The sequence below is a fragment of the Schistocerca gregaria genome, chromosome 7 (genome assembly GCF_023897955.1).
Source record: "Schistocerca gregaria isolate iqSchGreg1 chromosome 7, iqSchGreg1.2, whole genome shotgun sequence".
NCBI lineage: Eukaryota > Metazoa > Arthropoda > Insecta > Orthoptera > Acrididae > Schistocerca > Schistocerca gregaria.
The window spans coordinates 72950198-72967301 of NC_064926.1; the positions used below are offsets into that span (position 1 = coordinate 72950198).

A 17104-nucleotide genomic window follows, 5' to 3' on the forward strand; every position below is an offset into this window, starting at 1 on the left:
GTACAGCCGATAGAAACACAAAAAACAACCGAAAATTTAAGTTCCTAGCTTTCGAAATAAATGTTCCCTCATCAGGGAGGAGAGAGGGGAAAGAAATGGAAGAAGGGAAAGTGGATTTAGTTACTCACAACCCAGGTTATGAAGAAACAGGGAAAGGCTATGCTACATGCTATGCTACATATGTTAGCTCTTTGGAAAATTTGTGATGAATTTGTGGAGTGGGGAGCATGAAATCCAGAAGCTTTTGAAGACCATTGTATTTTGCTAATATCATACAATTCAGTATGGTGTTTTGCTCAAGTTCACTAAATCTTCGGAGTTGTCTGCCCAATTTTAGGCATTCCGGCTGTAGTGATTCGAGAATTTCTGTGTAAATTCTAGAAGCCTTCTACCGTCTCGAACACAAGATATTCTGGATATGAGTGTGGGATGGTAGAATCCTACCTACTGCACATGTTTGTGTGTGCAGGTTTAAAATCAGTCACGGGAAAAAAGTAGACGCATTGGATAAACAGCACCAACAAGTACCTGTCGGGCAATCCTTTGATGTTTTAGTGAGTGTGTAAGGAAGAACCATGGAGTTTATATGCAGCTCTGTGCTTATTGTGTCATTGCCCTGTTATTAAAACAAGGACAGTTGAAAAGGAACTCTTGAAATACTCTTGACATAAGCTTGCTATAGGCAAGACTTATTTTCTGATTCATGTTAAGAAAAGTTGTGGTTTCTAAGCCAACTTTCTTTTAACTTTAACTCAATTTGTTTCTGACATTCGGCTATATGAGAGACTTACAGGAAGTTACATATTTATATGGAAAGTGAGAGTTTTATTGTGTATGGAGGTCACATAGTAAAGAAGTGAAAGGTGTTTTGGGGGAATAAAGTGAAATAAACCAGAGTCACACTCACACTTTAAGTTATTAGAACATTAGACATCCTGAGATGCTGGAGTTGGTGGTCTAGATTGCATGAGGTGTGCATCTCCCTTTTCCTGATGAAGGCTGTAGCCAATTCTTTATGTAGTGGCTTTTAATTGTGCATGTCTGCAACTTGATGTGTCTTCTTTATGATAAGTAGCAATCTGTCATTTCTTCATTGTTGATATTCCTACCTGGAGTTTCCATTGTTCAGCTTTCGGTTTAAGATCTTTTATGGGAAAAACCATGGGTGCAATGAATTAAAAAGTAAAGTAAAAGGATCTTTCTTTTCCAGTCAAAACAGTGTCATCTTTTGTATCCCTGGTAACTTTGGTACGAGGTATTTGTCTAAAGAATCTTCTTTGACCTTTTGACATGTTTTCTTTGCATTTTCAATAACAGCAAAATCTTGGTCACACTCCTAAATGATTCACCTGGTACAAACAAACAGTGATCAACATACTCAATCTGGGACTTGTCTACAACATAAGACCAAAAACTAATGGTTACAGCACTCTTATGTTGTGCTCCACAGTTATCAGTAAATGTGACAATTTGTTTGACATTACAAGGTGTATATGCTCTGGGACAACTTGGAAAAACCCAGACATTTTTTAGAATTATGGAATTTTTTATTGTTTTAGTTTTCAGGTAATTTTTTGTAATTTTGACCAGTAAGAACTGATACTCTAACAAAGAATGTTGCTTTAGTCCGCTACTGCAGAATAATATTGCAGCAATAAGACATAAAGAAGGAAAAAAATAAAACTTATGTTGCGCCATTTGCAACAATAAAATTCAGTGCACACACAGGAAGGAACCATCAAGCTATTGGCTGATCAGTTCCTGGCACACATCAGTAAATTGTATGAACTGCTTCTGCTCCAGCGGCTACAACTTATCATCGACAGGGAATACACCTTGCCCTCCAAGCAATTTGGATATACAGCTGGACATTCTACCACTCAGAAAATTCTCTGGGCTGTGGAATATATCACCACTGCCTTCAACAACAAGGAGTTCTGCGGCGCTGTCCTTCTGGATGTGATGAAGACCTTTGACAGTGTATGGCATGTGGGCCTCATTTGGAAGTTGAACGCTCTAGGTTTTCCCAGGGCCTACATCAAATTCATCGTATCATATCTCCAACGTTGCACCTTCACTGTCAAGATGGATGATGCCCTCTCCGCTGCCTGTCCGATCCATGCAGGAGTTCCACAAGGCTCTGTATTAGGACTCATGCTCTGTGCGATCTTTATGTCTGACCTCCCCTCACTACTGAGGGTTGAGAAGGCCATCTATGCAGATGGCACAATGATTTTCACCCACAGTTGCTGGTGAGAAGTCTTAGTTCCGCATCTCCAGAGTGCCTGCCATGCACTCGAAGACTGGGCTGCGAAGTGGCGCATCTGCTTCATCCCCCAGATGATGCAAACAATCATCTTCACCCGTCGCGGTACCATGCCAGACCGCCTCCTCTGACTGTAAGGAACTGAACTGCAATGGAGACCTTTAGTTTGATACATCTGTGTCCTACTCAACAAGAAGTTCACCTGGGAGGGCAATTTGACGACGTCCGAGCTAAAGTTAGTCAGTGAATGGGAGCCTTATACCCTATCATCAACGAGGGATCTGCCCTGTCAATTGCTAATGGACTCCTCATCTTCAGGATGTACATTCGTCCACTTTTCGATTACGCCTGCGAGGTCTGGGGTAATGCAGCGAAGACCCAACTGCAGTGCCTAGTCACTCCAGAACAAGATTCTCCATCTACCAACAGCAAAATGTGTCGAAGGCTTTAGCACGAAGACTATGCAACACTTCATAACAACATACTGCTTCTGATGAGTGTGACATCACAACAGCTTACATTAGATTCATCTCAGCAGTTGCCAGCGGGCTCATGCACATGCGAAGTTGAGTTGATAATGAGCAGTATCTGCTTCCACTTATGGCTACTTGTGGCTGTCAGCTGTATCACCAGTAGCAACAAAAAGCCAGATGCTATCCGGAAAAATGTTTTTGGCAACCAAGCTGCCAGATTCGAGCATACGAAATGCAGTCTGATTTGTAGTGGGGAGAGCGTTAGTCTCCATGTGCCCCATGTTTTGGTTTAGTAATTTTGCTGTTTAATCTTCAATTACAGCTCTCACGACAAATGAAAACAATGGATGTGTGGCTGTGAGCTAGAAAGTAATTAAAATACAGTATTATGGAACTCTAAAAAACGTTATCAGTTTCAGTGTTCCGGTTTTATTTTATTTCTAGGTTTTTGGCAGTCAAGCATGAATTGCCTTGTAGAACAGTAAAGTCTTTTTTGTCGATTTGCTAAAGAAATTTGGCTTTTATTAACCTCTTCTGCAGAGGCAGGCAGTGTATTTTAATCGAAGTGTTCCATTCCACACTGTTGGCTTCTGTCAACTGTTTGCTGAATTACAAGTACCCATTTTTATCTTCTGGCATGTGTGGCATTATGCCATAATAAAAAACCAAACACGAGATAATACAGTGCTGGTACTCCAAGGAAATTTGCAGTCCAAAAACCACACTGGAAAGCTTCTTTTCAAGTTGGGGCCTACTTCTTTGTGAATCTGGAAATACAGATGTTTGCTTTTAGCCGAGTTATGCATTTTAGTGTGGTTTATGAAATTAGGTATGAACATGAGTGCCTCCTACATCATCATAGCTGTACATGCACAGTAACACAATTTTCTGCATTCCCTGACAACAGCAGAGATAAATCTCAAAAGTTCATGGGAAAATATTGTGAGTGGCGTTTGAAAAGCGTAAATTTAATGTTATGCAAGATGAATAATGTTGCACATGCAAATGTGCTTTGAGTTTATTGAATGATAGAGCGTTTGATTCTCTTTTAAAGCTTAACACTTTGAGGGCTAGCCACTAAGAAGAATTTTGAGCCCAGAAGACCAGACATTTATGTCATTATTTAAAATTTTAGTGGCACATTTTAAATGGTAACACATGCAAAAAAAGACCAATATCAAATGTGAAAGCTTAGATTTTCTTGTAGCTACACTATGTATATTTATTTAAACCATCAATTTTTCCTATTTGTGTGCTTGTGCTAATTAACAGTGATGTTGATTGGCTGACTATATCATTGCTCTGAATATCTGCTATCATTGCATGGCAAGATCATGTAACTTGAGCTATGTTTGGCTTACAAAAGTGCATGGCAATCTCAGTTTCAGTGCTTCAAAAACTAACATGCTGTGTTTGGTGGAATTCGAATGTATACAGTACTTTTGTAATACTTTTTGTGGGGGGATTTTGTTTTCTAATGTGCTAGGAAGTTCTGTGCCAGTGTATAAAATCTTAACCATTCAAAGGCTTGATGAATTTTACAGTACCGAGGGAAGTTATAATGTCACTTAACACAGAAAAAGTGTATTTTTACCCATGGAAAAAGTGTATTTTTAACTGGGAAATCTGTTTATTTTCTTCCCCCCCCCCCTCCCCCCCTCCTTTCACTCTCTCTCTCTCTCTCCATCTCTCCATGTATACATCCAGCATTAGATGGCAAGATCTCCATACAGTTTAGTTAGCTCAATCCAATTTCCAGGCAGCCTCGCCCAGCTTGACTGTCATGCCACATGAATTTTGTAGTCATAGAAGTTTTTAAATTGTGGACACAAAAAATGTATTTCCACAGCTGTCTGCAGTAAAACACCTCAAAACAGTTGAATGGTGGGGTTGGGAGAGTCTTCTCGAAATCAAAACATTACACTGGTCAGTCAGAATATTATGACTACCTACCTGATAGCTGGTATGTCCACATTTGGTGTAGATAACAGCAGCAATGCATCATGTCATGGAGGCAATATGGCCTTTGTAGGTCACTGGAGGGAGTTGGCACTACGTCTGCACACACAAGTCACCAAATTCCCATAAATTCTGGGAAGGGACACAATGAGCTCTGACATCAATTCCAATCACATCCCAGATGTGTTCGATTAGGTACAGATCTGGCAAGAGGGGAGGGAGCCAGTACATCAGTCGGAACCCACCACTGTGTTCTTGAACCACTCCATCACACTCCTTGCCTTGTGACATTTTGCATTATCTTGTGGAAAAATGCCACTGCCATCAGGAAATGTGTTTGTCATGAAGGGGTGTACATGGTCTGCAACCACTATTTGATACTACTTGACGATTGTGGTACCATGCATGAGCTCCATGTGATAGTTCCCCAGGGCATAATGGAGCCACCACCAGCTTATCTCCGTCTCGCAGTACAGGTGTTGAGGAGCTGTTCTCCTGGAATATGATGGACTCGTGCCCTCCCATTGACATGATGAAGAAGGTATTGGGATTCATCAGACTGCAGCACCAATATTCTGTGCTGATGGTTATGTACCCATTTCAGTTGTAGTTGACAATGTTGTGGTGTTAACATTGGGACATACACAAGCCATTGGCGCGGAGGCACAGCGTGTGGAGCGTTTAGTGCACTGTGTGCTCAGACACACTTGTACTCGGCCCAGCAATGAAGTCTTATGTTAGTTATGCCACAGCATGCCACCTGTTCTGTTTTACCAGTCTGCCCATCCAGTGATATCCGACATCTGTGGTAAGGGGCGGCCGACCAATGCCACAATGTTTGGACGTGGTTTCACCTTATGTTGAAGATACTCACCACAGCACACCTGAGAAGTTGTGCAGTATCCAAAATGCTTGTGCTGAGCATCTGCACCAATACAATCTACCCTAGGTCAAACTAAAACAGATTGTGCACCTTCCCCATCCTTCATATGGACAGCATGCTCACTGATACTTTACACACCGTGCATGTGTAAGACTAGCAGTCATTCCGCACCAAGTGACACTACTGTCTCCTGGTCAGGTTCATATTCATGGCAGTTTTTGCCTGCTTTTCAGATTCAACTGTCCTGAGATGAACATCCTTCTGAACTGTGAGTGTATTAAAATTTGCATTGTTATGCTCCATCAGGTTTTCCAGTGTGTCGCAAGCTATTTACATATCAGTGAGAGGGTTTTCGAACTTGAGATTAAAGTGGTTTGCAGACATACAGACTGTAACAGATACAGGTGCAGATGCTTTTATTTGTGACTGAGGATGGTATACTGAACAACATTACATCATTTACAGACTAATAATTATGGCTATTCCAAGTCATGTGGTTGGCAGTACTTCCAAGTGCTTGGGGCAGCAGGTCAGGTGTTGAAGTGTGGATGCATGGCTACCAAACAGTCAATCTATACTGACAGGCATAGTCCACTAAGCAGTCCAGTTAAAACCAAGCAGAAAACATCAGGTCGTAAAATTTGTGATATGTTTGTGGAAAGACTGTTCATTCTAGAGAAAAAGCAAGATGCAACATATAAAAATATCTGCAATTATACCCGTTACACCCTGTATATCTACAGAAGGAATCTTTTACAGGGTCAGCATTTCTTGTTATCCCATATTGTTTATACAATTCAATAAGCTTCCTAATATTTAAATTTGAAGAAAGAAACTTTATGGTTGATGCCTTCCTCTGGTATAGTGACTCATATATTCAGCAAACTATTGATTTGTTCTTTTAATAAGTTAATTGTTTCCTATGGGGGTTTGTTGGCTGGCTCTTTCTTCCCTCTTTTGATCTTTAAGTGAAACACTAGTGTGTGAGTCCTTTACTTTTATAAATAGAACATTATCAGTCCTCTTGTTAGACTCGTCCAAGGTTAAGCAAAAATTTATTTGCAAACTCTTTCACCCCATAATAATAATAATTACTATTATTATTACTAATGGCCAAATTACAATAAAATAATAATAATAATAATAATAATAATAATAATAATAATAATAATATTGTCATTTGGCCCTTACAGCAATAGACAATGTCACACATATTATGCAATACAATTGATAATTTATAAGAAACAACTGGATTGTTGCTAGTGTTACAGTATTATATTAGATTTGAAATATTCATTTATGTCATAGAATGGGTGGTTAATTAGCCAGACATACAGTATTTGTCTGAATGCTTGTACAGGTAGTTCTTGTACACATTGTGGAATCTTGAATAATTTGTGCTCCATGAGTTCATAACTGTTCAGTGATTTTGTCAGTCTGTGATATGGCAGTCCCTTTTGTACTGTAACAGTATACATTTTCTTTGCATTTTGCTTCAGTAACTTCTTTGTTTGTGTAAATTAAAACATAGTATATGTCCAAGTTTATTACAGTCATGACCTTTTGTTCACAAAACAATGGTTGACGGTGTTCTTTATAAGAAGGACCAGTAATTATCCTAATAGCTTTTTTCTGCAGTATTAAGATGGCATGCACACAATTAGAGTTCTCCCATAAAATAATACCATATGTGAGTATACTTTGGAAGAAAGAGAAGTATGATAACATACCTTTTGGGTATACAATCTATAAGTCAACATAACAGATAAATTACTCTTGACAGCTTACCACTAATATATTGTACATATTAACCCCAAGATAGTTTATCGTCTAAATGTACCCCACAAAACTTAACATAACTATGATTGTCTGATGGAAACTTGTCTTTCAGACTAAAAACCATGTGCTGTGTTTTGTTGTATTTTAATAAGAAGCCATTTTTCTTTAAACCAGTTGAAATCTTGGTCCATTGTCTTTGCAACACAACAAAAAGAGGCCAAATATCTATCCTTGGGGGATACCTACCTTAATTTGTTCTATTGTTGACATTTCCTTGCCAACACAGACAATTTACCTACAGTTCTGTACATACAATTTAATAGTTTAAGGCTGTTACCTTCATTGCCATAGAATCCAATTTCTTCCAGAAGTGGTGTGTGCTCTTCACTGTCAAAAGCTTTACTTAGACTACAAAAAGTGGCTTGAGAAAAGCCTTTATCCTCAAACACTTGTTATATGTATTTTACTACAGAGTTGACAAATTGTTCCTAAAACCCTACTGTGATTCACTAATTATGCCTGGATTTTTAAAGTAAAAATATAATTGCTGGTAAATTACACATTCCAGTTGGCCTGTAACTTGAAGGTGAGTCAGTGTCTCCTTCTTTATGTATTGGAACTACCCTAGACACTTTTAGCTCATCAGGAAAATATCCCTCAGCTGATCAGTTATTTATACAATATGTTAAGGGATATACAATACAATCTATTACTTTCTTTAGTATGTTACAACATATATCATATATACCTGCACTGTCTGATGGTTTTAGCTGTTTTACTATTCTTAGGATGAGACTAGTAGAGACCTCAGAGAAGGCAGACATGCATGTATTTTCCAGTGATTTACAAAACATTTTTTTAAAGAATCTCTGATGAACTAATATCAGGTTTGATAATAGAATTTCCTACGTTCTCTTAATAAAATAATCATTAAATTTTTGGGCACATATTACTTTTCTGTTTCTTTCATTTTATCAATACTATTTATTAGTTTCCATGTGCCATTGCACTTGTTGGTGGAATTCTCAATACTGCTAAAATTGCATACTTTTTTGGCTTACACAATGGCATTTTTATGCTCATTCCTATATTTGAGATAGACTGATCTGGCATGGTCAGTCTCCAGACTTGTATACATTGTGCAGCAGAATAACTTTATTTTTCATATTTGTTACTTCTTCACTATGTCATGGAGTTTGTTTATTTTTGGCTTGCTTTTGAAGCCTTTGTCAGTTATTTTGCATTTATTTATGGGAATTCTATCATTAAATTGAGTCACAAATGCTTTAAAGAACCTTTCAAGTGTTATCTTTGCTGACAAAATCATTACATAAGCTATAAAGTGTGTCACCATAACACTGGCCAAACCAGTCTCTTTCTGCAAGGGACTTCTGAAACCTGACAATTTTATCATTTGTGACAGGTATGGTGATTAGAACTTTTGGGACAGGCTTTGCAATATTACTCTTTATCATCAGCAAATCTAGTTTTACAATTTTGGAATACAGAATCAGCAGCCAAGAATGGAAATATAGTCACATCACATGATTCTTCTGTAGTTTCAAAATTGACAAAAATGTTGTCGAGATGTGCTTAATCTCTTGTGGATCTTTTATTTATAAAGTGTAAATTGCACTATCTTGGAAGATTTTCAGCTCAATGACACTATGTTTGTGTGTTGTTATATCAGAATCTGAATTCAGATCTCCACCTATTACAATGTCATAATGCAACCATTTAGGCTCTCTAAATACATGTAACAGCATGCCCAAGTTTTCTAGAAATATACTGGTGATATCCTTAGGTGCCTGTACAAGGATGTTATTACTAATTTAAAACTATCAATGATTATACCAGTATCTTCAGAATTCTGTTTGTCACACAAATACTCTAGATCCTGTCTGACTGGTTAATATATATTGCTACACCACCTCTTCCATGCAATTTTCTACAGTAACTACTTGCTATATTGTAGTTATCAAGTTTCACAACCGTAAGTTCACCTCAGTAGCCCAATGTTCACCCAAACCAAAAATATCAAATTTATTATCTAGGCCAAAAGTAGTCACAAAACGTTCTTTGTGTTTTGTTCCTTGAATGTTCAGGTAGCAAATTTTAATCTCGAAAATGTTATTCCCTACAGGCAGAACCTTTTTGTGAGAAGCTATAGTATGATTTACCCTGCTTATCTTATGAGCTTCTTCATCTCACTGCATTCCACTGCTTTCCGACTACCGATAACACTTGACACCGCTTCTTCAACTGCAGTTCTTTTCCCTCCTCCTGATGGTACTGTACTTACTGTTCCTGGTGAAACTTTTTTTATGGCTTTTGATGGTTCTGCTATAGCTGCTTCATTTTCTAATGCTCCTATTGATAATGCCAAGGGTGACAGAGATGCTTCACATGCTGATGCTGGTGTCATTTCTTCTTCATGAGGTGTTGCCAGTGATGTTTCTCCCTCATACAGTGTTGGTGCATTCTGTTTTTCATTTGCTATTGGCTACAAACCTATTACAGGTAGTGCAATTTTTTTGTGGGTATCCACTCCTATGGGTTTTTATGATCTGGAGAATTCTTTGAACAGCACTTCCTTCCCTAGTTGGCCTGTGTGCAGTCAGTGTCTTGCAAAATGCTCTCCGACACAACTGGTTATCACAGTGAAAATTGTGTGCACAAAACTGCTATAAATCTTCCTCAATTTTCTGTTTATTTCAATGATTTCTTTATTTACACAAGAATTTTCAGTTAAGTCATGCATGTGTGGAATGCTTATGACAAATACCTTGGCTTGTGAAACTTTTCTTAGCGATTCTTTCAGCACTTTTACTGCAAGGTTACTCTGGTTTTTGTACACATCATTTCTTCCTCCAATTATGATTCAGTTCACACCATTTTTTTAGTGTGGTTCAGAGTTCTTTAGCAATTCTCACAAAGGAGCTCCAGGCTTTGAAATTTCAGTGACTTTATATTCTGACTGATTATTAGACATGATTATAGCTGGTCTCCTACCATGACTTGTTGATAATATGTATATTTCTTCTTTTTTTCTTCGCTGTTTGCTTTTCTGTGTTCCACATTTCCATATGTTGTACTAACACAACTTTTATGTTTAACGGCACATGGCAGTAATGAGTTTTCTCTGACACATTTTTGGTCAATAGTTGTTTCTGAGCCATTGTTCACAGCATTGAAATTTTCTTTCTGTAGTTTTGGACAGTCATATTTATTCATTAATGGAACATGAAAAATGTAAGTATTTAATACAGGGTGGGAGAATTTCTTAGGGCTAATATGTACACCCTCTTGTTCACAGCTTTGCATCTCTATGGGAATGCCCACACACTGAATCAAACTTTTCAGCATTTTGGCTTATTGTCTAGCATTTCTTAAGTTGTTTTGCAGTTCTTCCCTCACAGTTATTGTGTTTCCAGCATTGCACATTTCTAGAGCAACTACATGACAATTTCACTCAGTTCCACAGTCACACTAATATTTACTAAGCTTTGCTTCCACAAGACAACATGAATGATACCATTTATGCATCACTACAGATATTCTGATACCTTTTATGACTTTTTTTCCACATAGCAAGCAATTTACTAATGGTAATTTACCAATATTTATGAAGCGATTTACCACTGCATCTGTATGCACCACCATCTTGAATCCAAGGTTGTACTCTGCACCTAAGTTTCTATCTTTTATCATGTCTCCTTTTTTAAATTCTCTGTGGGTCTTTCAGTGTGACAACTTGCCCAATTTCCAGTGATCATCAAAAACCTCTGGCCACTTCATTTGTGGTAGTTTTATGGTTCTCTTGAATCTACATTTATGAGGATGATTTTCCATTATTTTACCTGCATGAAACTTTCCTTTCTTGTCAATACACTCTGTTCTAAAGTTTCTATTTACATGCGCATTGTTTGCTTCCACAAGTTTTTGCATCTGAACTTCTTCCTGGTGTCCCTTGTTCTGGAGTCTATTCTTGATCTGAATCAGTCTCATTGACCATCTTGTCATCATCAGTTGATGAAGAATCAGCAGTAAAACAAAACATATAGTTTAAGTTCAGTTTTGTTACATTAACAGTCACTTGTTATGTTTGGTCATAATCACTAGTGTAGTACATTAGACTAGTAGTTCTCATTGTCATCAAAAACAGTAAGAGGAACCAAGCCAAACTCAAATCACCTTCGTTTACTTCTTGATTCATTCAATACCTCATCACCAAGTACATATTCTTTATCATAATTGTAAGTTAAATTGCCAATTATAGTATTTATTAAATAACGCTAAATTTGTATCTTAAAATGATCACTATCATTTACCACCAAATTACATGTCATGTTCATCAGAAGAATCATTAAGACTTCAATTTTGAACTACTTAATACATGTTTAAACAATTTTTTTAAATTAAACAACAAAAAATGCTTTGTTTTCTCATCTGTGTTCATTTGTGATTCAGTGAGCCAAACAAACCTGAAACATTTTCACAGTAAACACCACAAAATTGGCAGCATGTCACTACAACACTTTCTGAAACAGGTGTTGTGTTAGAAGCCATTGAAGGTAAATGCTTTACATATCCCTGTTGGCTTCCAAACAGATATTTTGTTTTTTCTACTCATCGGTATTCATTGGCAGCAACATTTTTATGTGCTTTAAATATATGTTTCTGCTCGTAGCTCACATTTTTCAAAAAGTGCTCTTATTTCCCTTGGTCTCTTGATGCCTTGGTCCAGAATGTGGCAAGAGCCCCGCCTTGCCCCTCTCTCCCTTGTGGACACCTATGTGCAGGCTTGACATCAATGCAAGCAGACAAGGCATTGTTGCTAAAAGAAATTTTCCAAAATTTTCAAATTGGCCATCTTCCTCATGATGATCTTGAGGAGGTGGTGCAGTCAGCATATTTATGAATAGCTATCACTTTAAAATTACAGCACACAGTAGCCCTTACCTGCAGATGTTACAGTCCTAAAAATTACTTCACATGTTCAGAAAAATAAGTGCAACATTTTCAACTCAGGAATTGTGCTGATCCTACCCATTGCCCTTCTATATGGGTCTGCACAAACACATTTTTTGCCAATATTAACATAGGAGGTATTTTATATTCCAACCTATAGTACTGATCTTTCACTAACTGATTTATATTTTATCCTAAACTGAAGGAATGCCTGTCCAGTCATCGTGTCCAGCATATCGGACTGCTACATATTAGTTCAAATTAGGTCTCACTTCCAGTGGTGAGTATGTTGAGAAGTAACTAAGTGATCATTGTGTCTGTTTAAATAAATGTGTCTATCAGAATTATTTGGCAAGGTGAACTGTAGATCTGGACATAGCAGGAACTAACTTGGTTGCATAACTATGTACTGTCATGTTCCAGTTAAAGTTGTGCACGTTGTTACCTGACAGTGCAAGCATGCCTTTAATGAAATTTATTGGCAGTGAGGAGGAGAAGGCAGTGACAGTGCAGATGGCAAAGGTAACAAAACATGCAGGGCAGGTTTAAGGCCCAAACAGCTCAAGCCATCTCATGGGATGCCAGGCTGAGAGGGGTGCTACAGGTTTCGCAACTGTAATATTTCTGTACAGTTAGTAGCAGCTGGAAGAGTCATCAGGGGCACCCAGGTGCAAGGTTTATATATTGCACTTACCACAACATGTGGAAAAAGGGTAAGGGGCAGGCACCAAATTATAAGTTGTTTGTGTGGAAAAGGTTCTCAAAGCGGTCCTGAGAATGTGTAAGCAAAATGTTAAATATCCTATTATGTGCAAATTTCAGCAGGAGGGGCACGACACTGAGATGTGTGGAACTGAAGTATTTACTCCAAGGAAAACAACAATGAATCTGCCATTGATAATATTAGTAAATGTGTTATCTGATACCAGTTTATGTGACACTGTGAAAATAGGATACATCAACTTTGCAAAAACTTAGTAGCTAACATTTTCATAAGCAGACTTCAAAGCTAGCAAAAGAATTGCTTCAAGGGTAAGGCATAGGTTTAGGGACAAGGACTGGATATGAGGCTGAATAGTGATGTTTCTGAAGAAGAAAAATTTGTTAACATCGAGTATAGATTTAAATGTCAGGAAGTCATTTCTGAAAGTATTTGTGTGGAGTATAGCCATGTATGGAAATGTAGATGATAAATAGTTTACACAAGAAGAGAATATAAGCTTTCGAAGTGTGGTGCTACAGAAGAATGCTGAAGATTAGATGGGTAGACCACATAACTAATGAGGAGGTATTGAATAGAACTGGGGAGAAGAGGAGCTTGTGGCACAACTTGACTAGAAGAAGGGATCAGTTGGTAGGACATGTTCTGAGACACCGAGGGATCAACAATTAAGTATTTGAGGGCAGCATGGAGGGTAAAAATCGTAGAGGGAGACCAAGAGATGAATACACTAAGCAGATTCAGAAGGATGTAGGCTGGAGTAGGTACTGGGAGATTAAGAAGCTTGCACAAGATAGAGTAGCATGGAGAGCTGCATCAAACCAGTCTCAGGACTGAAGACCACAACAACAACAACAGTGATGTGATTTAAGGTGCCAATAACCTCTCCCTAAAGCCATTCACTGTAATGTGCTTTCATTCAAGAGATATTGTGTTTGGAATGTGGACAAGATGAATATAGGTACCATCTGTGAAAATGATGGCTTTTGCAGAACAACATGATAGCATAGTGTATAAGGCTGCTAGCTGATATGCTGTGGAACACTGGTTCAATCTCAGTTAGAAGTGAATTTTTGTATTATTTTGTCTTTTTCTGTATTCTTGCTCTGCTTTCTCTTCTGATAGCCATCTTCACAACAAAGTAGACATCAAAGAGATGAAATATAATTAATTTCATATTTGATATACTGCAAACACATACAGATTTATACAAGACCTTGTGTTTTATAATTTTTAGAGTAACCAGGCAGTTCAATCAGATACTGTGCACATTTTGCTATATCACAGCTTCTGCTATTGTGTTTCTTTTCAGTGGATCATATGGAAACTGATATTGTCCATTTTCCAAGGATGATCTCCCTTTATGAAAACCCACCAGTGTGAACAGTTTTAGCCTATGCTATGTGGCACCTTAAACTACTCACCACTCAGCTGTTTTATGATCCTCCTACCCAACCTGTGTTCTTCCTTTGTTATTAAAACTGTTCCAGCCACAAACTTGAGAAGTTCTTGACCCACCTGGACAGTTGTGTGTTGATGAAAGTGAGTAGGACCGTGGCGCCCCTGCCATCCATAGATTCCAGGGAGACCAATGAAGCAAGCCAGCAACTGGGGAGTGGGAGCTATGTGCTTATCTGCGTCCATAGTGAGGGGTGCCAGCACGGCCAGCAATGATGGCAGATAGAGAGGAGAGGCTTTGGTGATGGAGATCCAGCTTCCACCCCCACTGATGGCAGTGCCTGCGCAGTGCTCTGGCAGGCTGCAGGAAGCAACACACGGTTATTACTGGTGAAGCCCCGAACGCCACAATAAGAAGGTTTGCTCAACCCTCATAGTGGCCAGGGCTGACAAAGAACGAGGCGTTGGGCCCACAGCCCACGCAAAAGGCTCTGGACTCATCGTGGGACACAACTGGTCCTGGTGGCATGCCACAACTCAATCTCCATTGCAAACCATGAAGACACGGCAATAGCACTGGCTGTGGATGATGGCCAGAATCCAGTGACATAGCCACCCAAACCTCCTGGCCCAGATTGGTGAACTGAGTGCGAACCGTGGAAACAGTGACTGGCATCACTGAGAGGGGGCCTACCAGGGAGCGAAAGGTTGAGCAGCGCCAATGGCTGATGCCCATGCAGGAGCCTGGCAGGACTCTTGACCCCCAGCTGGCATTGTTCTGTAATAGCTTAAAAACTGTGATAGCCTCATCAGCCAGGAATTCTTCCACTTGCACATCTGTGTCTTCAATGTTTGGACTAAGGATCCCGTCTCACCATTCGGCTGCATATGGAAGGGAAGTGCTGTGACATGGCAAATTCTGTTCTGTATATAAAAGTCCTTGAAAGATTGCATTATGAACTGAGTACCATTGTCCAAAAGCATGGTGCAAGAAGTCTTCTATGGAGAAGATCTTCAAGAGAGCCTTAACAGCTGCATCTGCTGTTTGCTGTTCTGGACAGGCAGTGAATGACATAATATGCTATAATGTAATAAGAAAAAGTGTCAGTGGATAATAACCAGAAGTGATTAAAAAAGGACCAGTACAATTAATGTGGATTCTTTTCAAAGGCTGTTCAGGAACCAGTAATGGTGAAAAAACAGTGTTCATTGCCACCTGCTGACCCAAACACTTTGGGCAGGCTGCAACAAGGTGTTCCACCTCCTGGCCAATGCCCAGCCAAAATACATGGCATTACGGTATTGTATTTGTGTGAAAGATCCCCCAGTGATTCTGAGGTAATAAATGGAGGACCCTCTGCCACAGAGCTGCTGGAACCATAAGGGGAGTAAACCCTTCTATTGACAGGAGAATAATGTTATCCAAGAGGCAGAGGTGATGGTGTAATGCGTAAAAATTCCAAAGCAGGTCTGATGTCTGGCTCAGTGGATGGTCGGGGCCCATGTTACATAATGCTTATGAGCTACTGGAGCACCAGATCAGCAGCCACAGCAAAATTGATGTGGGAACTGGTGATGGGCAAACCATCCACCATATGCCTCACCTCTGTATCCAGTTTTTCAACTGTATAGCAGTTCCTTCTGGGCATATGAGGATTCGAGGCCCTTAGGGAGCCAGGACAGAGCACCTGCATTTGCATGGTGAGATGTGGGATGAAAATGGTTCTCATAATTGTAGCAGGACAAGAACAGAACCCAACACTGAAGGGAATGAGCAGCTTTGTCTGGTAAGGATTCTGACAAACTAAACAGTGCAACCTAGGAATTATGATCAATAATTAAATGAAATTTTGCATCATACCAGAACAAATGAAATTTTTTATGGTGTAAACAATAGCAAGAGCTTCTTTCTTCACTAGGAAATAATGCTGATGAGTTGATTTGCGTGTTTTTGGCAATAAAGACAATAAGCTGTTTGGAGCACTTTGAATGGCGATGGGCCAAGAGCATCCGCATCCCATATTGGGATGTGTCTGTGGCCAGAACGTGATGTTTGCCAGATTGAAATGTTGCAAGATACAGCACAGAGCGAATACTATCCTTAAGCTGCACAAAAGCATGCTCACAAGCTGCAGACCAAACAAAAGGAGCACATTTCCAAAGCAACAGATGCAATGGGTAGGGAATAATAGCCACTCTGGGAATAAACTTGTGATGGTGTGCAACTTTGTCCAGGAATGCCTGAAGTTATTGTAGACTAGATCCTTAGGGAAAGGCTGTAATGGTGGCAGCATGTTGCTTCATGGAGCACACACTCTTCTGGGAAATTTCATGGCCTAAATAAACAATGAAATGTTGGAAAAAGTGAGACTTATTGAGATTATATTCAAAGCATTCAGCCTACAGAACAGTAAACAAAGAACAGAGGTTATGTAGACGATCATCCGAGGTAGCATCTGTCACGACGATACCATCAAGATAGTTAATGCAATGGAGAACAGCCATCATAATCTATTCTAAAAAAATGCTGGAAATGGCAGGCACACTAGCAACCCCAAACATTTGACACTGATGCTGACAGTATTCATGCAGTGACTCCTGCAGGAGGGGGGAGGGTACATTTTGACATACAGCTGCTACATGACAGAGGGTAA

At 39.1% G+C, this 17104-nt stretch overlaps 1 protein-coding gene across 1 annotated transcript in view; it reads left to right on the forward strand.

Annotated features, from left to right (window-relative positions):
* LOC126282289 (mucin-5AC-like) overlaps positions 1-17104 on the forward strand; it is a 758596-nt gene that overhangs the window by 634719 nt on the left and 106773 nt on the right. The gene's annotated exons all lie outside the window — the stretch shown is intronic.